This window comes from Prionailurus viverrinus, chromosome X, assembly GCF_022837055.1.
Source record: "Prionailurus viverrinus isolate Anna chromosome X, UM_Priviv_1.0, whole genome shotgun sequence".
Classification (NCBI taxonomy): Eukaryota; Metazoa; Chordata; class Mammalia; order Carnivora; family Felidae; genus Prionailurus; species Prionailurus viverrinus.
In genome coordinates this window covers 54,741,916-54,767,221 of record NC_062579.1, presented here as the reverse complement: position 1 = coordinate 54,767,221, position 25,306 = coordinate 54,741,916, and the positions used below count along the sequence as shown (strand labels likewise).

At 37.6% G+C, this 25,306-nt stretch overlaps 1 pseudogene; it reads left to right on the top strand.

The window, feature by feature from the left end:
- Positions 1-18,257: 18,257 nt before the first annotated feature.
- On the top strand, positions 18,258-19,330 carry LOC125157786 (replication factor C subunit 3-like; annotated as a pseudogene).
- The last annotated feature ends 5,976 nt before the right edge of the window (positions 19,331-25,306 follow it).

Below are 25,306 nucleotides of genomic sequence, written 5' to 3'. Positions count from 1 at the left end.
CTATGCATACTTTCAGACCACAATGCTATGAAGCTTGAAATTAACCACAGGAAAAAGTCTGGAAAACCTCCAAAAGCATGGAGGTTAAAGAACACCCTATTAAAGAATGAATGGGTCAACCTGGGAATTAGAGAAGAAATTAAAAAATATATGGAAACAAATGAAAATGAAAATACATCAATCCAAATGTTTCGGGATTCAGGGAAGGCAGTCCTGAGAGGAAACTACATTGCAATCCAGGCCTATCTCAAGAAACAAGACAAATCCCAAATACAAAATCTAACAGCACACCTAAAGGAAATAGAAGCAGAACAGCAAAGACACCCCAAACCCAGCAGAAGAAGAGAAATAATAAAGATCAGAGCAGAAATAAACAATATAGAATCTAAAAAAATGGTAGAGCAGATCAACGAAACCAAGAGTTGGTTTTTTGAAAAAATGAACAAAATTGACAAACCTCTAGCCAGGCTTCTCAAAAAGAAAAGGGAGATGACCCAAACAGATAAAATCATGAATGAACATGGAATTATTACAACCAATCTCTCAGAAATACAAGCAATTATCAGGGAATACTATGAGAAATTATATGCCAACAAACTGGACAACCTGGAAGAAATGGACAAATTCCTAAACACCCACACACTTCCAAAACTCAAACAGGAAGAAATAGAAATCTTGAACAGACCCATAACCAGCGAAGAAATTGAATCAGTTATCAAAAATCTCCCCACAAATAACAGTCCAGTACCAGATGGCTTCCTGGAGAATTCTACCAGACATTTAAAGCAGAGATAATACCTATCCTTTCAAGCTATTCCAAACAATAGAAAGGGAAGGAAAACTTCCAGATGCATTCTATGAAGCCAGTATTCCTTTGATTCCTAAACTACACAGAGACCCATTAAAAAAAAAGAGAACTACAGGCCGATATCCCTGATGAATATGGATGCAAAAATTCTCAATAAGATACTAGCAAATCGAATTCAACAGCATATAAAAAGAATTATTCACCATGATCAAGCGGGATTCATTACTGGGATGCAGGGCTGGTTCAACATTCTCAAATCAACCAACATGATACATCACATTAATAAAGAAAAGATAAGAACCATATGATCCTGTCAATCGATGCAGAAAAGGCCTTTGACAAAATTCAGCACCCTTTATTAATAAAAACCCTTGAGAAAGTCAGGATAGAAGGAACATACTTAAACATCATCAAAGCCATTTATGAAAAGCCCACAGCTAATATCATCCTCAATGTGGAAAAACTGAGAGCTTTCCTCCTGAGATCAGGAACACGACAGGGATGTCCACTCTCACCACTGTTGTTTAACATAGTGTTGGAAGTTCTAGCATCAGCAATCAGACAACAAAAGGAAATCAAAGGCATCCAAATTGGCAAAGATGAAGTCAAGCTTTCGCTTTTTGCAGATGACATGATATTATACATGGAAAATCCGATAGACTCCACCAAAAGTCTGCTAGAACTGACACATGAATTCAGCAAAGTTGCAGGGTACAAAATCAATGTACAGAAATCAGTTGCATTCTTATACACTAACAATGAAGCAACAGAAAGACAAATAAAGAAACTGATCCCATTCACAATTGCACCAAGAAGCATAAAATACCTAGGAATAAATCAAACGAAAAATGTACAAGATCTGTATGCTGAAAAATATAGAGTGCTTATGAAGGAAATTGAAGAAGATATAAAGAAATGGAAAAACATTCTGTGCTCATGGGTTGGAAGAATAAATATTGTCAAGATGTCAATACTACCCAAAGCTATCTACACATTCAATGCAATCCCAATCAAAATTGCACGGCATTCTTCTCGAAACTAGAACAAGCAATCCTAAAATTCATATGGAACCACAAAAGGCCCCGAATAGCCAAAGTAATTTTGAAGAAGACCAAAGCAGGAGGCATCACAATCCCAGAATTTAGCCTCTACTACAAAGCTGTCATCATCAAGACAACATGGTATTGGCACAAAAACAGACACATAGACCAATGGAATAGAATAGAAACCCCAGAACTAGGCCGACAAACGTATGGCCAACTAATCTTTGACAAAGCAGGAAAGAACATCCAATGGAAAAAAGACAGTCTCTTTAACAAATGGTGCTCGGAGAACTGGACAGCAACATGCAGAACAATGAAACTAGACCACTTTCTTATACCATTCACAAAAATAAACTCAAAATGGATAAAGGACCTGAATATGAAACAGGAAACCATCAAAACCCTAGAGGAGAGAGCAGGAGAAAACCTCTCTGACCTCAGCCGCAGCAATTTCTTACTTGACACATCTCCAAAGGCAAGGGAATTAAAAGAAAAAATGAACAATTGGGACCTCATGAAGATAAAAAGCTTCTGCACAGCAAAGGAAACAATCAAGAAACCTGAAAGGCAACCAATGGAATGGGAAAAGATATTTGCAAATGACATATTGGACAAGGGGCTAGTATCAAAAAACTATAATGAACTCAGCAAATTCCACACCCCCCCAAAAAAATCCAGTGAAGAAATGGGCAGATGACATGAATAGACACTTCTCTAAAGAAGACATCTAGATAGCCAACAAGCACGTGAAAAGATGCTCAATGTTACTCCTCATCAGGGAAATACAAATCAGAACCACTCTGAGATATCACCTCATGCCAGTCAGAGTGGCTAAAATGAACAAATCAGGAGACTATAGATGTTGGAGAGAATGTGGAGAAACGGTTATCTTCTTTCACTTTTGGGAATGCAAACTGGTGCAGCCACTTTGGAAAACAGTGTGGAGATTCCTCAAAAAATTAAAAATAGATCTACCCTATTACCCAGCAATAGTACTACTAGGAATTTATGCTAGGGATACAGGAGTGCTGATGCATAGGGGCACTTGTACCCCAATGTTTATAGCAGCACTTTCAACAATAGCCAAATTATGGAAAGAGCCTAAATGTCCATCAACTGATGAATGGATAAAGAACTTGTGGTTTATATATACAATGGAATACTACTTGCCAATGAGAAAGAATGAAATATGGCCTTTTTTAGCAACGTGAATGGAGCTGGAGAGTGTTATCCTAAGTGAAATAAGTCATACAGAGAAAGACAGATACCATATGTTTTCACTCTTATGTGGATCCTGAGAAATGTAACCGAAGTCCGTGGGGGAAGGGAAGGGAAAAAAAGTTAGAGAGGGCAGGAGGCAAACTATAAGAGACTCTTAAAAACTGAGAATAAACTGAGGGTTGATGGGGGGTGGGAGGGAGGGGAAAGTGTTTGATTGGCATTGAGGAGGGCACCTTTTGGGAAGAGCACTGGGTGTTGTATGGAAACCAAACTGACAATAAATTTCATATTAAAATATAATCATTCTATTTGTAGTTTTTTGAAAAAAATCCATATTAATAAGGGCAATTTTTGTGTTTAGCACTGGGTGTTTTATGTAAATGATGAATCACTAAATTCTATTCCTGAAACCAATATGGCACTATGTGTTATTTGACTAAAATTTAAATAAAAATTTGAAGAAAAAAATAAATATTTTTCCCAGCAAAAATAATTCTAAAAAATAATCATTCTACATGACCAAGTGGGATTTATTCCTGTGGTGCAGTGGTGTTGTAGTGTTCACATACCAATCAGTGTGGTACACCACATTAATAAAAGAAATGATAAGAGCCGTATGACCCTTTCAATAGTTGTGCAAAGAACATTTGACAAAGTACAATATCCATTCATGATAAAACCCCCAATCAATGTAGGTTTAGAGGGAACATATCTCAAGACAATAAAGGCTATTTATTTAAAAGCCACAGCTAACGTCATACTTAACAGGGAAAAACTGAGAAGTTTTCCTCTATGGTCAGGAACAAGACAGGGATGTCCACTCCAACCACTGTTATTTAACATAGTACTAGGAGCCCTAGTCACAGATAGCAGACTATAAAATCAAATAAAAGGCATCCACATCGGAAAGGAAAAAGTAAAACTTTCACTGTTTGCAGATGACATGGTAGTCTATATAGAAAAACTGAAAGACTCCACTAAAAAATGCTAGAATTGAGACATGAATTCAGTAAAGTCACAATATACAAAATAAGTGTATAGAAATATGTTGCATTTCTATACATGAATAAAGAAGCAGTGAAAAGAAAAATCAAGGAATCAATCCCATTTAAAATTGCACCAAAAACAATAACATACCTAGAAATAAACGTAACCATAGTGGTAAAAACCTGTGCTACGAAAACTATAAAATACTGATGAAAGAAGTTGAAGATGACACAAAGAAATGTAAAAGCATTCCATGCTCATAGATTGGAAGAACAAATACTATTTAAAATATCTATACTACCCAAAACAATCTACACGTTTAATCCAATCCTTGTCAAAATACCACCAGCATTTTTCACAAAGCTAGAACATACAATCCCAAAATTTGTATGGAACCACAAAAGACCCTGAATAGCCAAAGCAACCTTCAAAGAAAAGCAAAACTGGAGGTATCACAATTCCAGACTTCAAGTAATATTACAAAGCTGTAGTGATCAAACCAGTATGGTACTGGCACAAAAACAGACAACATAGACCAATGGAACAGAATAGAAAACCCAGGAGTAAACCCACAACTATATGGCCAATTAATCTTCAACAAAGCAAGAAAAAAAACCCAATGAGAGAAAGACAGTCTCTTCAACAGTGTTGGCAAAACTGGACAGCAACATGCAAAGAAAAAAAAATTGGAACAATTTCTTACACCATATACAAAAATAAATTCAAAACGGTAATGTCCTAAATGTGAGACTTGAAACCATAATAATCCTAAAAGAGAACACAGGCATTAACTTTTTGACATCGACTGTAGGAACTTCTTACTAGATACATCTCCTGGGGAAGGAGAAACAAAAGCATAAATAAACTATTGGGACGTCAACAAAATCATAAGATTCTGCACAGTGAAGGAGACTATCAAGAAAACTAAAAGGCAACCTATGGAATGGGAGAAGATATTTGCAGATAACATACCTGATAAAGGGTTAGTACCCAAAATATATAAAGAATGTATATAACTCATAGCTCAAAAAATGAGTGATCCATTAAAAAATGGGCAGAAGATGTGCATAGACATTTTTCCAAAGAAGATATACAGATGGCCAACAGACACATAAAAAGATGGTCATTACTGGTAGGGAAATGCAAATCAGAACTACAATGGGATATCACCTCACACCTGAAAAAGAATGGTGAAAAAACAATTAAACTGAATCACTATCTTACACCATATACAAAAACAAACTCAATATGGATTAAAGACTTGAATATGTGACCTGAAAACCTAAATCTCCTAGAAAAAAAGAACCTAGATTGTAAGGTTTTTAACATCATTCATAATCATGTTTTTTTGGATCTGACTCCAAAGCAAGGAAAATATAAATAAATATAAATAAACGGGACTACATCAAACCATAAAGCTTCTGCACAGTGAAGCAAACCATTAACAAAATAAAAAGGTGACCACTGAATGGGGGAATATATTTGCAAGTCATATATATGGTGTTAACTTCAAAATATATAATAAGTTATACAATTCAATAAGAAAAAAGCACCCTAAATAATCCAATTTAAAAATAGGAAGACGAAAAAATAAATAAATAAAAAGAAAAAAAAAAAAAAAAAAAAAAAAGGGGCGCCTGGGTGGCGCAGTCGGTTAAGCGTCCGACTTCAGCCAGGTCACGATCTCGCGGTCCGTGAGTTCGAGCCCCGCGTCAGGCTCTGGGCTGATGGCTCAGAGCCTGGAGCCTGTTTCCGATTCTGTGTCTCCCTCTCTCTCTGCCCCTCCCCCGTTCATGCTCTGTCTCTCTCTGTCCCAAAAATAAATAAACGTTGAAAAAAAAATTTTTTTAAAATAGGAAGACGAGTGGGTGCTGGGAAGATGGTGGAATGGGAGGACCCTAAGTTCAACTCATCCCATGTTTACTAGATATCATTCACATCCTTGTCAATAAAATGGAGAACGATCCAAAGACTAGCAGTAAAAATCCACAACTAAATGTAGAAAAGAAAGCATATCAGAGGGATTAGGAAGGGCAGAACTGGTGGTTGGGAGCTGCCCCCAGGAAGGAGGGAGCTGAGGGCACAGAGAGGGGAAAGGACCAGGGAGTCCATATGAGGAAAATGAATCCCCATAAACACTGACCTTGAAAAACAGAGGAGCTGAATTCTGTGAGTTTGTGTAACCAGCAGAACTTAGAGGCTGGAGCTTTAAAAGTCAGCTGACTCAGTAAGTGGGGGTGGGGAATGTGAGTGATAGCCAAGTTCCCAATCGCAAAGAGACAACAGCCTGAGGAAAGGCAACATGGAAGTGACAATCTGTACAATAGAAGAGAGATCTCTTTATACTGATTTTGAAGCATGTTAGGGTACTTCTCTGAGAACAAAGAAGCTGGCAGTCACCATTTTTCTCCTCCAACCCCCAGAATAAACACAGAGCCAGTTGCCAGAGGCAGCTCTGCACAGACAGTTGCTACCTAGCTTTCTAGCAGTGCATCCTGCCCCTGAGTTCTCCTGAAGATTTACCCACTTCAAGCCTGCTGGTCTCAGTCGTGGGCTCGGTGCTGTTTTTGCTAATGCTGCCCACCTTACCCAACTGCTAGATTTGCATACCATGCCATCATGGCCAATGTGCTTCAGGGGTTCTGGTCTAAGATTGGGGCCCAATGCAAATTTTGCTAATGCCATGCCTGTCCCACCCAGGAGAAAGAGTATAGACACTGCATGCCCTGGGCACCACTTCTTCTGTGTGCCACATCCCTGGCCACCCCTGCATTTCAGGAAAGCCAGCCTAGGACTAGTAGCTCACTGAAAATTTTGATAATGCCATGTGCATGCCCAGCCCAGCTGCCACCCACACAGATGTCAAATACTCCCAGCCACCACCACTGTCCTGAACCCCGCACCATTGGTGGCCACCTGGCTATGGAGGAACTGGCCTAGGAGTATTGGCTCAGCACAAATTTTGCTACCACCATTACCCCACCCCCATGCCCTTGTACTGTCATGCCCTGTGATAGCCAGCTTGCTTGGGTCTCTCTAACATCACAGTGAGCAAGCAAAGCCAACAAAAGGCAAAGGATCAGTGAAGACCCATGGGCTGAAAGGAATGTGACTCACATCCAATAACAGGATGAAAAAACACACATAGAAGGCTGCCCTGAAGTGCCAGTTTCTGGTGAACAAGGGAGAATGATGTCAGGACATCACATGACCTCTTATTCATAATACCACTACTTACAAGAGTAGCAGGTGTAGCTGAGAAGCAGACACAGAAGTAGACAAAGTGAGGAGACAGAGAAATATGTTCCAAGTTAAGGAACATGACAAAATCACAGAAGGAGATCAAAGTGAAAGAGAAACAAGTAATATGCCTGATAGAGAATTTAAAGTAACGATCATAAAGATATGCACTGAACTTCAGAAAATGGTGCAGGACATCAGTGAGATCCTTAAAAACATATTAAAAATGACATACCAGAGATTAAGAACTCAATAAGTGAAGCTAAAAATACAATACTAGGCTACAGGAATAAATAGTAGGCTACAGGAAGCAGAGGAACATATCAGTGACCTGGAGGATAGAGTAATGGAAAGCAAACTGAACAGGCGACAGACAAATACTTCATAATGAGAATAGACTTAAAGAACTCACTGACTCCATCAAGCAAAATAACATTCACATTATAGGGACCCCAGAAGAGGAAGAGAGGAAAACAGTGGCAGAAAATGAGTTTGAAGAAATAATAGATGAAAACTTCATGAATATGGGGAAGATACAGAGATCCAGATACATGAGGCCCAGATATCCCCAACAAATTGAACCCAAGGAGGTCCACACCAAGACATATAGTAATTAAAATGGCAAAAAAAATAGTGATAAAGAAAAATTTTACAGGCTCCTCAAGAGAAGAATACAATTACATATAAAGAATCCCTGTAAGGCTATTAGCTACATTTTCAGCAGTAACTTTGCAGGCAAGAAAAGAGTGATATGATATGCTCAACGTGCTGAAAGGGGGAAATGTGCAGCAAAAAACACTGTACTCATGAAGGCTATCATTCACAAAAGGAGAGATAAAGAGTTTCCCAGACAAACAAAAGTTAAAAGAATTTATGACTACTAAACCAGCCCTACAAGAAATGTTTAGGAGGACTCTGAGTGGAAAACAAAAACCATAAGTAAGCATAAGAAAAATAGGAAGCAAAAAATAAAAAGATATAAAAGACAATACCAAATATCTGAAACGTGGAGGGGACAAAAGTAAAGAATAAGCTCAAAAATAAACAAACATCAGCTTAATATAGACTTATGTACAGAAGATATTATATATAAACTAAATGGTAACTACAAATCAAAAGATATTAATAGACATGCAAAAAATAAAGGTAAGGAACCCAAATATATCACTAAAGAAAACCAGCAAACCATTAAAGAGAGAAATAGAAGAAAGGATCAGAGAAAAACTAGAAAAAAAAAAGAAAAAATGTAACAAAATAGTAATAAACCAATATCAATAATCACTTTGAATTTAAATGGACTAATTGCTACAATCAAAATACATAGATGGATACAAAACGGATGGAAAAGCAAGACTCATCTATATGCTTCCTACAGGAGACTCATATCATACCTAAAGACACTTACAGATTGAAAGTGAGAGGTTGGAGAAATATTTATCATGCAAAGTGATGTCAAACGAAAGCCAGAGTAGCAATACTTTTATCAGGCAAAAGACTTTAAAACACAGTCTGTAAACAGAGACAAAGAAGGACAGTATATATTAATAAAGGGACAGTCCAACAAAAAGATATAACAAATATATATCTATATCTATCTATCTATCTATCTATATATATATATCTCCAATATTAGAGCACCCAAATATATGAGAGTTAATAACAAACATAAAGGTACTAATCTGTAGTAGTACAATAATAGTAGAAGACGTTAACACCCCACTTACATCAATGGACAGATCATCCAAGAGAAAACCAACAAGGAAGTAGTGACTTTGATTGACACATTGGACCAGATGAAATTAATAGATATATTCTGAGCACTACATCGTAAAATAGTAAGATATGAAGGGTACACAGAATATTCTCCAGAATAGATCACATATTATGCCACAAAACATGCCTCAACAAATTTAAAAAGACTGAAGTCATACCATGAATATTTTTGGACCACAATGCTATTAAATTAGAATTCAAAGAAAAGAAAAAATCTAGAAAGACAAAAAATACTTGAAGGTTACTGGAGGGATTCTGGGAGGGGGGGGATGGGCTAAATGGGTAAGAGGAATTAAGGAATCTACTCCTGAAATGATTGCTGCATTATATGCTAACTAATTTGGATGTAAATTTTAAAAAATAAAAAATAAGATTAAAAAAATAGCATGCTACTAAACAATGAATGGGTCAAATAAGACATCAAAGAAGTCAAAAAGTACATGGAATCAAATGAAAATGAGAACACAATATTCCAAAACCTTTGGAATGCAGAGAAATATGTTCCAAGAGGGAAGTTTATAGTAATACATGCTTACCTCAAGAAGCGAGAAAATTTTAAAATAAGCAGCCTGACTTTACAAACCTAAGGGAGCTAGATAAAGAACAAAAAATAAACCTAAAAATAGCAGAAGGAAAGAAATAATAAATATTAGAGCAGAAATAAATGATATAGAAAGAAAAAAAACAATAGAACAGATCAATGAAAGCAGGAGCTTGTTCTCCAAAATGATCAACAGAATTAATAAACCTTTAGCTTGATTCATGAGAGAGAGAGAGAGAGAGAGAGAGATGACTCAAATAAACAAAATCAATGATGAAAGAAGAGAAATAACCAACACCACAGAAATACTAACAATTGTAATGAAATATTATGAAACACTATATGCCAACAAATTAGACAACCTAGAAGAAATGGATAAATTCCTAGAAACATATAATCTACTGAAACTAGATCAGGAAGAAATAGAGAATTTTAACAGAGTACCAGCAAGAAGATTGAATCAGTAATCAAAAAACTCCCAATGAACAAAAGACCAGGGCCAGATGGCTTCACAGGTGAAACCAAACATTTAAAGAAGATTTGATACCTATTCTTCTCAGAATATTCCAAAAAATACAAGAAGAGGCAACACTTCCAAATTCATTCTATCAAGTGAGTATCACCCTTATACCAAAACCAGATAAACATACTGAATAAAAGGACAAATACAGGCAAATATCTCTGATGAACATAAATGAAAAACCCTCAAAAAATATTAGAAAACAGAATCCAATAATACATTAAAAAATCATTCGCTCGATTAAGTGGGATTTATTCCTGGTTTGGAAGGGTGGTTCAGTGTTCACAAATCAATTAATGTGATACATCACATCAACAAGAGAAGGGGAAAAAAATGATCATTTCAATAGATGCAGAAAAAACATTTGACAAAATACAACATTCACTCCTGATAAAAGCCCCCAGCAAAGTAGGTTTAGAGGAAACATACCTTAACATAATAAAGGCCATACATATGAAAAACCCCAGTGAACATCATACTCAATGGATAAATATGAGAGCTTTCCACCCTAAGGTTAGGAATAAGACAAGGATGTCCACTCCCACCACTTTAAAAATAATGATTTATTTTATTTCTGAGACAGAGACAGCACGAGTGGGAGAGGGGAAGAGAGGGGAAGAGAGGGAGGGGCAGAGAGATAGGGAGACAGAGAACCCCAAGCAGGCTCTACCCTGTCAACACAGAGCCAAACCCATGGACTGTGAGATCATGATCTGAGTTGAAGTCAGATGCTTAACTGACTGAGCCACCCAGGAACTCCCCACCACTGTTATTTAACATAGTGCTGCTGGAGGCGCTAGCCACAGCAATTAAACAACAAAAGGAAATAAAACGCATCCAAATTGTCAAGGAAGAAGTAAAACTTTCATTATTTGCAGATGACATGATACCATATATAGAAAATCCAAAAGATTCCACCAAAAAACTACTAGAACTCATAAACAAATTCAGTAAAGTCACAGGATACAAAATCTGTTGCATTTCTATGTGCTAATAATGAAGCAACAAAGAGAAATTAAGAAAACAATCTCATTTACAACTGCACCAAATGTAATAAGATACCTAGGAATAAACCTAACCAAATAGGTGAAAGACCTATACTCTGGAAACTGTAACACAGTGATGAAAGAAATTAAATATGACACAAAGAAATGAAAAGACATTCCATGCTTATGGATTGGAAGAACAAATATTGTTTAAATTTCTATACTACCCAAAACAACCCATACATTTAATGCAATCTCTATCAAACTACCAACAGCATTTTTCATAGAATAAGAATAAACAATCCTAAATTTTGTATGGAAACACAAAATTGCTTGGATAGCAAAAGCAATTTTGAAAAAGAAAAGCAAAGCTGAAGACATCACAATTCTGGATTTCAAGTTATATTACAAAGCTGTAGTAATCAAAACAGTACTGGCACAAAAATAGATACCTAGATCAATGGAACAAAATACAAAACCCAAAAATGAACCCACAACTCTATGGTCAATTAATCTGCAACAGAGCAAGAAAGAATGTCCAATGGGAAAAAGTCCTTCAACAAATGTTGGATAGCAACATGCAAAAGAATGAAATGGGACTTCTTTCTTACACCATACACAAAAATGAATTAAAAACAGATTAAATGTGATAACTGAAACCATAAGAATCCTAGAAGAGAGCACAGGAAGTAAGGTCTCTGACATCTACCATAGCAATATCTTTCTAGATATGTCTACTGAGGCAAAGGAAATAAAAGTAAAAATAAACTATTGGGACTACATCAAAATAAAACTCTCCTGTATTGGGGCACTTGGTTGACTCAGTAGGTTAAGCATCTGACTTCAGCTCAAGTCATGATATCATGGTTAGTGAGTTCAAGCCCCGTGTTGGGGTCTGTGCTGACAGCTCGGAGCCTGGAGCCTACTTTGGATTCTGTGTCCCATTCGTTCTCTGCCCCTCCCACACTTGTGCTCTGTCTCAAAAATAAATAAAATGTAAACAACAACAACAACAACCCCAAGCTCCTGCATAGCAAAGGAATCAATAAAGAAAACTAAAAGAAAATCTACTGAATTGGAGAAGGCATTTAAAAACGACATATCCAATAAAGGATAACATCCAAAAATATAGAAAACTGATACAACTCAATATCTAAAGAACACATAATCCAAATAAAAATGTTCAGAAGACATGAACAGACATTATTCTAAGAAGGTATACAGATAGCCAAAAGATACATGAGAGGATGCTCAATAGCACTCATAATCAGGGAAACAGAAATCAAAACTGCAACGAGATATCACCTCAGACCTGTCAGAATGACTGAAATGAAAACACAAGAAACAGTAAGTGGTGGCAAGGATATGGAGAAAGGAACTCTCTTGCACAGTTGGTGGGAATGCAAACTGGTTAATTCATTCTGGGTAACAGTACAGAGGCTCCTTGGGAAATTAGAAATAGAACTACCCTACAATTCAGCAATCATGCTACTGGGTATTTACCCAAAGAATACAATAACACTAATTCAAAGGGATACATGAACCCCTATGTTTAGAGTGCATCATTTACAATAGCCAAATTATGGAAGCAGCCCAGGTGTCCATGAATGATGAATGGATAAAGAAGATGTGTTGTATATATACAATGGAATTTTACTCAGCCATAAAAGAAAGTAAAATCTTGCCTTTTGCAACAACATGAATGGAGCCAGAGAGTATAATGCAAGTGAAATGTCAGTAAAATGCCATACGATTTCATTTATATGTGGAATATAAGAAACAAACATACAGAGAAGGACAAGTAAATAAAAAAGGACGAGAGAGAAACAAACCAAGAAACAGAAAAATATAGAGAACAAATCGATGGTTACCAGAGAGGAGGTGGGTGCATGATAGGTAAAAAATACAACTGGGAATAAGGACTGCACTTGTGTAAATGAACACTGGCTGATGTATGGAATTGTTGAATATAATACACCTGAAACTAATAAAACACTGTATGTTAGCTATAGAGGTGTTTAAAATTCAATTAAATTTAATTAAAAAGAAAAGGATTGTCAATAAGAAGGAATGTTCTAGGTGGAGAGAAGGCAATGTCTTAGTTTTTTCAGATTGCTACAACAGAATGCCATAGACTGGGTGGCATATTAGCATCAGAAATTTTTGCCATAGTTCTGGAGACTGGGAAGTCCAACATTAAGTCTTTGGTTGATTTGGTATCTGGTGAGAGCCCACTTCCTGGTTCAGCCACCTTCTCACTATGTTTTGCCATGGTGGAGCGGGCAAGGGAACTTTCTGAGGTCTCTTTTGTAATGGGACTAATCCCATTCGTGGAAGCTCCATTTTCATGATCTAATCACCTTCCAAGGGCTCCACCTCCAAATACTACCACATTGGGGGTGCACCTGGGTTGCTCATTCAGGTAAGCTTCTGACTTTGGTTCAGGTAATGATCTCACAGTTTATGGGGTAGAGCCCCGCATCAGGATCTGCACTGACAGCTCTGAACTTGCTTCAGATTCTCTCTCTCCCTCTGTCTCTGCCCCTCCCCTGCTTGTGCTCTCATTCTCTTGCTCTCTCTCTCTCTCTCTCTCAAAATAATAAATAAATACACACTTAAAAAAACCCAAATACTACCACACTGGGGATTAATTTTGTTTCAATATATGAATCTGAGGGCACAAAAAGATTTAATATATAGCAGGAAGCATAAGGCTTTCATAAAATAGGGGATGCTTTCTCAGATTGATAGTGGAATCTTCTACCTTGAAAACCTGCCCTTCTTCTATGACTGAAAGACAATATTGCCTGAAAGCAGAGGAAAGATCTACAGTGGTTTTCAAACTGAGTGTGTATCCAAATCACCTTGGGGGCATTCTTAAAATACAGATTTCTGAGCCTCAACTCCAGAGTTTTTGATTCATAATTTCCTTGGTGAGGCCTGTGAATGTGCATTTCTTTCTTTTTTAAAAAAATGTGTACTTATTTTGAGAGAGAGAAAGCGATTTGGGAAGGGGCAGAGAGAGAGGGAGAGAAAGAATCCCAAGCAGGCTCTGCACTGCTAGCGCAGGAATTTGATGCGACTCTCAATCCTATGAACTGTGAGATCATGACTTTAGCTGAAATCGAGAGTCAGACACTTAACTTACTGAGCCACCCAGGCACCCCAAGAATGTGTATTTCTGACAAATCTCCACATGAGGCTGATGGTAGTGTTCTTGGGACTACACTTTGAGAACCACTGGTTCAGACCTGTAAATCTTGTTAAAATGCAGATTATGTTTTAGCAGGTCTGGTGTAGGGTCTGAAATGCTGCAGTATCAGCATCAGTATCAGTATCTTTGGAGACCTGGTATAGGTAGGAATATGTGGGCAAGTCAGAAATATTGGCAACCTACTGCTGCACCTGTGAAGAGTCCACTTAATTGTCCTGAATGAGCCAATGAGTTGTACTCCTGAGTATAGTGAGTCAAGCAAAAGTGGCTGAGGATTTTAGAAGTGACTGGAGAGAAGGAAGTTTTCATGTGTGCATCAATGTGTATCCACAACCTTAGTCACAATGCCTCTAAGAATTCCTGCAGCTTCCATACTTAACATGTAATTCCGAGATCAGTAGTTTTTAAACTTGAGTGCATAATAGAACCACTGGTGGTCTTGTGAACAGTGAAGATTTCTGATTCTCACTCCAGATTAACTTAATCAGAATATTTAGAGATAAAGCCAGAGTATTTAATTTTTTACAATTTACCTGGTATTCATCAGTGTTTGAGAAGGATCACCACAGAAACTCCTGGGACAAAGTTTTCTCTTTGCTATGGCCAAATTGAATTGACTCCAGTTCACTTTAAAACTTGAAAAGTCAGAAAGTGGCAGCTGTGGTAGGAAAATAAAATAACTACCCACCTATATTTTAGCAAGAGTTGAGAGATTCCTGGCCTCCTATTTATCAAGAATTTTGGTGGTGTTTTGAAATGGTCACATGGAAGTTTGAGCTGAAATAGGCAACTCTTCCAGAAACTGTAGCCTGAAAAATGTATGGCCCTTGAGATTGATTAATCTCAACAACTGGAATTGTATTCCAAAGCACACAGGTGGCTGCTTCAGACTTCAGAGTACAGGAGTCACATGCTTGGAGCAGCCTTACTCCCAGGGTATTTAAAAAAAGAAAAAAGGAAGACATGCACCTGGGGATGTTGAGGGGAAATCCCTGATAGAATAGATTATTTTCTCCTCAAAGTTGGGACCTTTCACCTGCATCTCTAACCTGATGTAGCCACATAGCACACACGCACGTGTGCACGTGCATGCACACACGCACCATATGTATGGAATTTTTGACTTACCATGTAATTTGGATTTTAGGGACTTTATCTTTTAATCTGGTTTCCTGAAAAGCCCCAAACCTAGTGTTGAGGAGATACATAACCTTCATTTTTGCTAGAACAATAGCATAACACTGAATTGGGAATTAGGAGGTCTTTGCTCTACCCAGAAATTTCTCCTAATAAATTATGTGACTTAAAGCAAGATGCTATCCCATCTGCAGGTCTTCAGCTTTATCATCTGACAGTAAGAAGGTTGAACAAGTTGTTTACAAGTGTCTCTCAGTTCTGATGCTCTGGCTTGGTAGCTACTCAGCTTTTGAGGGCCAAGCAATATAGTGCTTTAGAGCACAGACACTGTCCTCAAGTTGGAGGATTCAAATTCAAGCTCTACCACTCCTTAATTAACCTTGATCAAGCTTTTTAAACTATTTGAGCCTCAGTTTTATCATCTATAAAATGGGAATAATAGTAGTATTAACATAGTCGGCTAAAAAGCAACTAAAAATGTCCAGAATATGGCAATTTCTCAATAATTTCATTATTCTTTTTCCAATCCTTACCACTTTTTCCTTGAATTGCAAACTCAAACTGTAAGATGTCAGTAGATATTGAAAATGTGTCAAAAGGGTCCCTGATACAAAACAATTTTCCTTACCATCTGAAATTATGACTTTTTTAAAAAAAAAGTTTATTTATTTTGAAAGAGCGAGAGAAAGCATGAATGGAAAAGGGCAGAGAGGAAGGGAGAGAGAGAATCCCAAGCAGGCTCTGCACTGTTAGTGAGGAGCCTGATGTAGGGCTCAAACTCACGGACAGTGAGATCATTACCTGAGCTGAAATCAAGAATAAAAGGCTTAACCAATTGAGCCACCCAGGCACCCCTGGTATTACAACTTTAAAGAATTATTGTTAGTTTTCTTATTATTTGTTAAAACAATAAATCTGGCCATATCACTTTGCTACCTATTTTCAATGGCTCCCTACTACCTATGAAATAAAGTCTCAGCACCTCAGAATGGCAAACAAGGCCCCTGCATCTTCTACCTTTCCCTTTCCCTGACCTTTTTATAAACTTTTGTTCTGGCCAGAGGACTAAAGATATAGTTCTTCATATACATTTTTTTTCTTTCATATACCCATGCCATTGTTCCAGCTATTCCTTCTATGTAAAATGGATTTTCTTGGTATTACTTTCAATATTTTCTCAGAGCCATCTTTTTGAGGCCCAGCTTAAATACTATTTTTTTTCCCACAAAGTCTTTCTTATTCCTTCAATCTGTATTCTTCTCTCTTACCTCCAAATTCTCAAATGTATTTGAGGGATACATCTCTCAGTGCTTAAACTATGCTAATCAGGGAACTCCTTAACTTATCTCTTCTTCACTTCAGTATCCAAAGAGCACAGAGTAATTACTATAACTAGGGTAATTGAATTGGATGTAGGGTAAACCATGTATGTTGGCTATTTCATCAAGTTCAAATATTGGAGTGAAGCAAGGTTAATCAAAGAGGATTTGGATGGAGGATTCCTAATCTGGGGTTTAAAGAAGAGAGAGATCCAGATTTCTAGATGTGATGAATTTAGGTGAAGAGAAATTGGAAAATGGTTCTGCGCACAAAGATGCACACATGAAAAAATTTAATTGGGAGTTGGAGTAGGGATAAGCCAAGCTGGCTGGTATAGCAAGTCTATGTTGGAGAGTGATAGAATATGAATAAAATTCTACTGTTTCCCATAAAGACAATACTATATCCATAGATAAGATTGAGAAATGTAGCCTTTTAAAAAAACTCAAGTATAGTTAGCACAATGTTACATTAGTTTCAGGTGTATACAGAAATGAATTTTGATAACAATAATTAGAATGGTGCAAAGTTGAACAAAACCTGAAAAGCACTGCCTACTGAATCAATGTTGGTCTGCTGCATGCTCATTTCTCTGTACTAGATTCTCTCCTATTTAAAGTTTTGATCACTTATGCATAGATGAGAAATTTTCAAAGTCAAATAGACAGTGTCAGCACAAAGTAGGATGTCCATCATTGGAGATAATAAAAAAGAGGCCAAATATTGTTAAAGAAAAGTATATAATGGGTGGAAAGCTTAACTAGATAAAATCTGTCTTTTTCTAAACCTAATAATCTGAAATGACTAGTCTTATAGGTGAAACAAGAAGAAATTTAAAGGAATACTTTTTTTTACACTTAGTTTTAAAACGTGCACAAATAAAGGTTAGTTAAAAATAATGAGATTCTATTAATGTAGTTTAGGACTGAAATAGTTTTTGTTCTTTAGTGGGCCATTTACACTTTCAGTTAACCACATGTAGGTTCTTGGGATCCAATTAAGAATCAATGGCCAAGAGCAACTGGCTGGCTCAGTCAGTAGAGCATGTGACTCCTGATCTCAGGGATATAAGTTTGAGACCCACATTGGGTGTAGAGATTACTTTAAAAAATGGCCAAGTTGGTTGACTGGAAGCAATGTATCCATCCACTTTCACTTGAATCTCTTGACAAAGAGCAAAGCAAAACACCTTTAAGTCACAGATTTTTTAGGTAGATGCTTTATATCATTTTGTCCCTGCTTGGAACCCAGTGAATAATAATAATAATAATAATAAACAACCAAAACCAAACCAAACCAAACCAAACCAAAACAAAACAAAACAAAACAACCTTAGGAAAACTGAGTACTATGCTGAAAAAAAAATTCTGCTCTAAAGTGGTCTTTTTAGGGAACTTGTGTACACATCCCAATGGACAACATGCGTGCAGGGCTTTCAAGCATGGGACCCTGGGAATTTGAGATGGAATGAGCCTCCAGGTGGACAAGTACTGTTGCTGATACTTGGCATACCTGGACTATCATCACAAGCAGGCGGCCCAGCTTTGCAACGTGGTGCAACGTGGTGACTTTCCTCATCTTTTGTGTATGGTTCATCTGGTGCTTGGAAAAAAGACAAGAATTATGTGTATTCTTGAATTTTATGGTGTGTGAGTGGAAAAATTGAGAATTGAACACCAGACCTTCACAACTCCATCTAAAAAGAAAACTGAAATTAGTGGTATTGCAAACAATTATCGCTGAAGTTAATCCCAGTGATGCTGGAAGTAGTGATTGGGTAGTAATCCAGGAGATATTGAAAACAGTGGTACAATCACAGCAACTTGAAGCAAATTCTCAAAGAGATTTTAAAGTGGTATTATTGATAGAGGTTGACAAACTCACCAAAAATACTCAACGTGCCTCGCATAGAACCATGGAAAATATATGTCCACTTCAGATTGATCTTGTGTTGCAATTCTACATCTAAAGTGATACCACCTATTTGTAGGAGGTGCCTGACAGTTTGCGTGCCTGCTCTCAGCATTGAAGATATTTGTCATGTGTTATATATTGTGTGTAAGCCAAGGAAGGTCTGAATCTTCCTTCACAACTGGTTCATTAGACTTGCAGAGAAGTCCTTCAGGAATCTCCAAAAACACCCTACTTATGTGTGAAGCCTGAAGAGTGCAACAATATATTTTTGCTGCAGATCAAGAAATCCCTGAAACAGATTGGGAGGTGTATCTGAAGGAGACTGCCAATGCTATTGCCAATCATCAGACTCCACAAAGTCTCCTTAAAGTTCTTGGAAGACTTTTTGAGCTTCTAACTCAATGTATTCCTCCTGAAATAATAATGTAGGGCCTTCTCTCAGAAATTTTACATAACTGTGATGGACAACTGAAAGGAGAAGTGACCCAAATGATGACTTACTATGAACATCGTCTGCAGCTGGGTAGCAAAGCCATTTATGATTTGGAAGCATTGTGATTGTGGCCAAATGTATGGCATTTTATAAAAAGTTCATGGAGGATGGATTGGAAGGCATGATTTTTTGACATATTGACAACTATCCTAATATTTCTCAGTATCATCATTTACATTCAGTTTATATTGGAGGAGCTGCAGGTAAAATAAACCAACTTTACATAAAAAATAAAGTGATCTTTTCCAAACACACTTTAATCTAAGTGTTGTAAATAAATAGCTTGAATAGTATTCATTAGCTTGAAGTTTTCATTAGATTTAGTGGTTACTTAAATGTACTATGGCAATTATAGTATGGCATTACTATGTTATAAAATGTTGAAAATGGCATATTTTGAAAAAGGTTATGATTAATTTTACAAATTTAGCTGACATCTTTAAAGGTAAAGAATATTTTACCATTGACATTTTTCCAGCTTTATTGAGATATAATTGACATATAACGTTGTGTAAGAGTAAGGTTTCCAAGGTTTTCATTTGTACACTTATATATTGCAAAGTGATCATCACCATAGTGTTAGCTAATATCTCCATCATGCTGTGTAATTATCATTTTGTGTGTGGTAAGAACATTTAAGACCGACTCTCTTAGCAACTTCCACATATATAATATGGTATTATTAACTATAACCACCATGTTGTACATTAGATCTTCAGAACTTATTCATCATATAACAGGAAGTTTGAATCCTTTAACCAATATCTTCCTATTTCCCCCAACCTCCAGCCCTGGTAAACACCACTGTACTTTATATAAGTTTTGCTTTTTTAGATTTCACATATAAGTGGAATATAGTATTTGTCTTTATGTAGTATATGTCTTTATTTGACTTATTTCATTTAGCATAATGCCCTCATATTTCATCCATGTTGTTATAAATGTATGCCATTGACTTTTGACAGTAATTGATGCTTTTATTGTATTTATTCATTTGTTTCTCTAATAAAAAGGTATAGTAAGCTGCTTCTACATATCAGTTACTGTGCTAGGTATTAGGAATAAAATAATGAGAAAAATCTGGTCTTGATTTTATGGTACTTACAGTCTAGTAAGTGGTATAGCAAAACACAAATATAGTATCACAACTATAATAAATGCTACAAATGTGAGATGTTTTGAGCTATAGGAGCCTATCTTGGGGGGATTTGACCTATCCAGTGAGGTCAGTGATGGCTTTATTGAAGAAAATATGCTTAAAATGTGATGTGATGAAAGAATGGGATGATAACCAAGTTGGGATGCAGAGGACTTACAGAAGTGGAAGGAGTCATTTCCAGGCCTAGGGAGCAGAATAGTTTCTCAGGGGCTATAGGGAGCATGGGGGTGTATCTGAAGCATCAATGTGAAGATAAAAGTGATGAAAGATGGGGCTGGATATGTAGGAACTAAAGACGATGTAGTCCATGTTAGGGATTTTGATCTTTATTTACCTGAAAAATTAAGGAAACAGCCACTTTGGAAGATAGTTTAGCTGTTTATTGTAAAGATAAACACAATAATACCATATGATCCAGCAATCACATTCCTAAGTATTTATCCAATTCATTAAAAAACTATGTCCACACTTGACCATGAAAGTTTATAGCAACTCTATAATCACCAAAAATTGGAAGCAACTAGAATGCCCTTCAATAGGTAAATGAGTAAGGAAGCTGTGGTACATCCATACAATGGAGTGCTATTCAGTGATGAAAAGAAATGAGCTACCAATTCATATGAAGACATGGATTAATCTTAAATTCATATTGCTAAGTGAAAGAAGCCAGTCTGAAAACTCTATATATTATTTCAGCTACATGATATTTTGGAAAAAGCAAAATTATAAGGCCAGTACAAAAAAAAAAAAAAAACATTGGTTACCAAAGGGAGGTGTGTTGGTGAAGCACAGGGGAGTTTTTAGGGTGGTAAACCTATTATGTATGATACTGTAATAGTAGGTATATAACACTATCCATTTGTCAAAACCCATAGAACTTTATAGCACAGAGTGAACCCTAATATATGCAAATAAAAAACCTTATATAGGAGGTTGGAGGATCTCAGAGTGGCATTCAGAATATGAAAAAAAAACCAGGGGTACCTTGGTGGCTCAGTCAGTTAAGCATCCAACTTAAGTTCAGGTTATGATCTCATGGCTCATGGTTCAAGCCCTGCGTGGGGCTCTGTGCTGACAACTCAGAGTTTGGAGCCTGGTTCAGATTCTGTGTCTCCATCTCTCTCTGCCTCTCCCCTGCTCATACTCTGTCTGTCTTTCTCTCTTTTTCTCTCTCAAAAATAACAAAACATTTAAAAAAATGAAACAAAAAAACCCCAAAAACAATAAAACTGTATTACAAGTGGATGAAACAACCTCAGTGGGAAAAAATGTTGACCTAAGTAACTTTGGAAATGAGCAGACCAAAAGCAAAAGAAGCTGTGCATAAGCATTGCACTCTAGTTTATAAAGTTGTTTCCCATGGGGGTAAGGGTTAACAATTATGATATTAGTATGCATGTATAATGGAATTAAACAAGTAAATGAAGAGTGGATGGTAGAAGCCAATTTCTCATCGTTGGAGTAGAGTAGGAGTTTATAGAAAAACAAGGGGAGGAGGTTAAAATAACCTAATTGGTAATAGAATCAAGTTGGAGACATCAATATGAACTCATATTTAACTTAATATAGATACAAATACTTACTTATATAAATATTCATAGATATGTGTATTTAACCAGGTTAGTACATAGACACATGTTCTTTTTGCTCTGTTAATTGAGAGGGCATGAAAGAAAAAAAAATATATCAGTAGCAACAGGCACATTTAGCACCCAGATCTTGGTTTCTAATAAGATTCTCCAAAAGAAGGAACAAGGGATTAATGTAGAAATTCCTGATTCTAAGACTGGGGAAATAAATATACAAATGAACCTGGAGCATCTTGTAGTGCCACAAAGTAAAGAAGTAGCAAAAAATTCACAAGGCTGATAGTGTATCAAAGGACATAGAAGCCAACTGCAAGAGCTTCCAGTGGCCAGAGATGGAACAATTTGAGCAATAAAATAAGTTACTATTGAATCATAACCCATGGAAAAAATTAATATCCATGAATTCATATTGATATCAATAAATAATTGAATAGATCTCTGATGCAGAAAAATTCCGTATAATTTATGTAGATACTCTGCCTTCAAGGAGATGGAGCATAAATTTCCACCCCATAAATGTGGGCTGTTCATAATAATTTCTCTCGAAAGAGTACAGTATGGAAAGGGCCAATAAAAAGAGTTATTTTATAGTGGAGTAATCTAACAAATATTACCTTAAGTAGGTAACCAAGGTCAACATAAACAGTGTTATGTTGATAGTATTGACCTTTGATGTATCATGAGGAGAATAGAATTTTGCTTCTGTGGTATTCCCCCCAAATCCCAGTAATGCCAGTCTAATCATGAGAAAAACACTAGACAAATCCAAATAAAAATATTATGCAAATAATTGACTAGTATTTCTCAAAATGATAATCAAGATTATCAAAAACAATAAAAATTTTAGAAACTGTCACAGTCAAAAGCAGCTTAAGGAGACATGATGATTAAATGTGACAAAGTATCCTGGATGGGATCCTGGAAGAGCAAAAGGACATTAGGTAAAAATTGGGAAAATCTGAGTGAAGTATGGAATTTTAGTTAATAATAATGAATCAATATTGTTTCATTAATTGTAACAAGCGTACTATAATAACGTAAGTAGTTAATAGGAGAAACTGGATGATGGGTATATGGGAATTCTGCATTATCTTAATTTTTAAAAATCAAACTGTTCTAAAAATGAAGTTTATTTTAAAAAGTTATGAAAAGTGACTAATGTATTTTATGTGGGGATGGGAAATGACGTGATGTGATCACGTATGCATTTTGATAAGATTGTTCTGGCTTGCTGGTTCAAGACCCCTTGAGCAGCATGGGAATAAATGAAGACCAACAAAATGAGATCAAGCAGAGACTGATTATTTAGAGCTTTCTATAGCAAGAGAATCAGGCACTATCATTTGTGTTTTGACACAAAGGCTTGAAGTGGAATGAGAAAAATTTATAGTGGACAAAAGGGAAGGTTTCAGGCATACCTCTAATTGAAGGTTGCTGTCATGGGGGAAGATGTAAGTGGGTTAACTAGAAGTGGGACATCCTGTATGATTGGTGAGAGTTGCATATTTGACTTTCTATGGCTGGTTCTAAGTTGGAAATGGAAAGAAATTAGGAAAGCTGCCAGTTATTAATCAAATGCTGGCCATTTGGGAACAATTCTCCCAGGGGTTATTTGGCTTTCTGGATAAATTACTGGAGAAAACATTCAGGCTTCCTGTAAGTCTAACTCAGATAGCTAGCTTCCTGGACTGGTTACTGTAGATAACATGTTGAGTTCCTGGGTAGGTTATTGTAGATTGTGGGTCACAGTTCTATTTTGATATATGGTTTGGTCATTGTTTGAATATTCAGTCTCTTAGCAGTAGCATGAGATCTCTGGGTGCTTGGAGTCTGCATGGATTTGAAAAGAAGAGGAGTTAATGCTCAAGAAATGAGTAGTACCTAAAACTTTAAGCTGAGCATGAGTCTATCTTGAGCTTTGAAAAGGTACCTGGGGAACCTGGCTGGCTCAGTGGTAGAGCATGTGACTCTTGATCTCAGGATCTTGAGTTCCAGACCTACATTGGGTGTGGAGCCTACTTAAAAAAAAAAAGTATCTGACCTATAATGCTACCAACAAAAGCAGTAAAGCTGATGATTTTATCTTTGGGGCCCTCTTTCATTTTTGATGTTACAGCCTTTTTGGTGGCTCCTACTCTTTGGGGCATCTCCCTAAATCAGATCCCCCATTACTCAGGGGCCATTCTCCCCAGCTTTTGCTGATCCTGCTATTTAGAATTCAAGAGTACCAAACCACCCATGATTTCTCCTGTCTTTCTTCTCATCCCCTACCCTCCAGTCCAGGAGGCAGAATTGTGAGGGTAATAAGCTGGTCAAAAAACTCACACAAGCAATGTTTTTATAGAAGAGGGCTAGAAATCTCTCTTACTCAGATACATACTGCATTTTCACCCAGTAGCAGGCTTCTTGCAATTTGACCCAGGAGAATAATTTAAATTACATAGATTTGATCCCAGCAGGAGAGGAGGGTAGGATATGATAGTAGAAGGAGATATTTGGAGTTGTGGCAAGATGGCGGCTTAGGAGGACGCTGGGCTCACCGCACGTCCTGCTGATCACTTAGATTCCATCTACACCTGCCTAAATAACCCAGAAAACCGCCAGAGGATTAGCAGAACAGAGTCGCCGGAGCCAAGCGCAGACGAGAGGCCCACGGAAGAGGGTAGGAAGGGCGGTGAGGCGGTGCGCGCTCCACGGACTGGCGGGAGGGAGCCGGGGCAGAGGGGCGGCTCGCCGGCCAAGCAGAGCCCCCGAGTCTGGCTTGCAAAAGCGGAGGGGTCTGACGGACTGTGTTCCGACAGCAAGCGCGACTTAGCGTCTGGGAGGTCATAAATTAACAGCTCTGCTCGGAAAGCGGGAAGGCTGGAGGACAAAGGGAGGGAGAGCTGCTGAGCCCCCTGACAACAGAGCTCAGTTTGGTGGGGAACAAAGGCGCTCACCAGCGCCATCTCCCCCGCCCATCCCCCAGCCGAAACCCCAAAGGGAACCGGTTCCTGCCAGGGAACTTGCTCACTCCGCGCAAACACCCAACTCTGCGCTTCGGCAGGGCCAAACCTCCAGCAGCGGATCTGACTCCCTCCCGCTGCCACAGGGCCCCTCCTGAAGTGGATCACCTAAGGAGAAGCGATCTAAGCCTGCCCCTCCTGCCCCTGAGCACCTTGCCTACCCACCCCAGCTAATATGCCAGATCCCCAGCATCACAAGCCTGGCAGGGTGCAAGTAGCCCAGACGAGCCACACCACCCCACAGTGAATCCCACCCCTAGGAGAGGGGAAGAGAAGGCACACACCAGTCTGACTGTGGCCCCAGCGGTGGGCTGGGGGCAGACATCAGGTCTGACTGCGGCCCCGCCCACCAACTC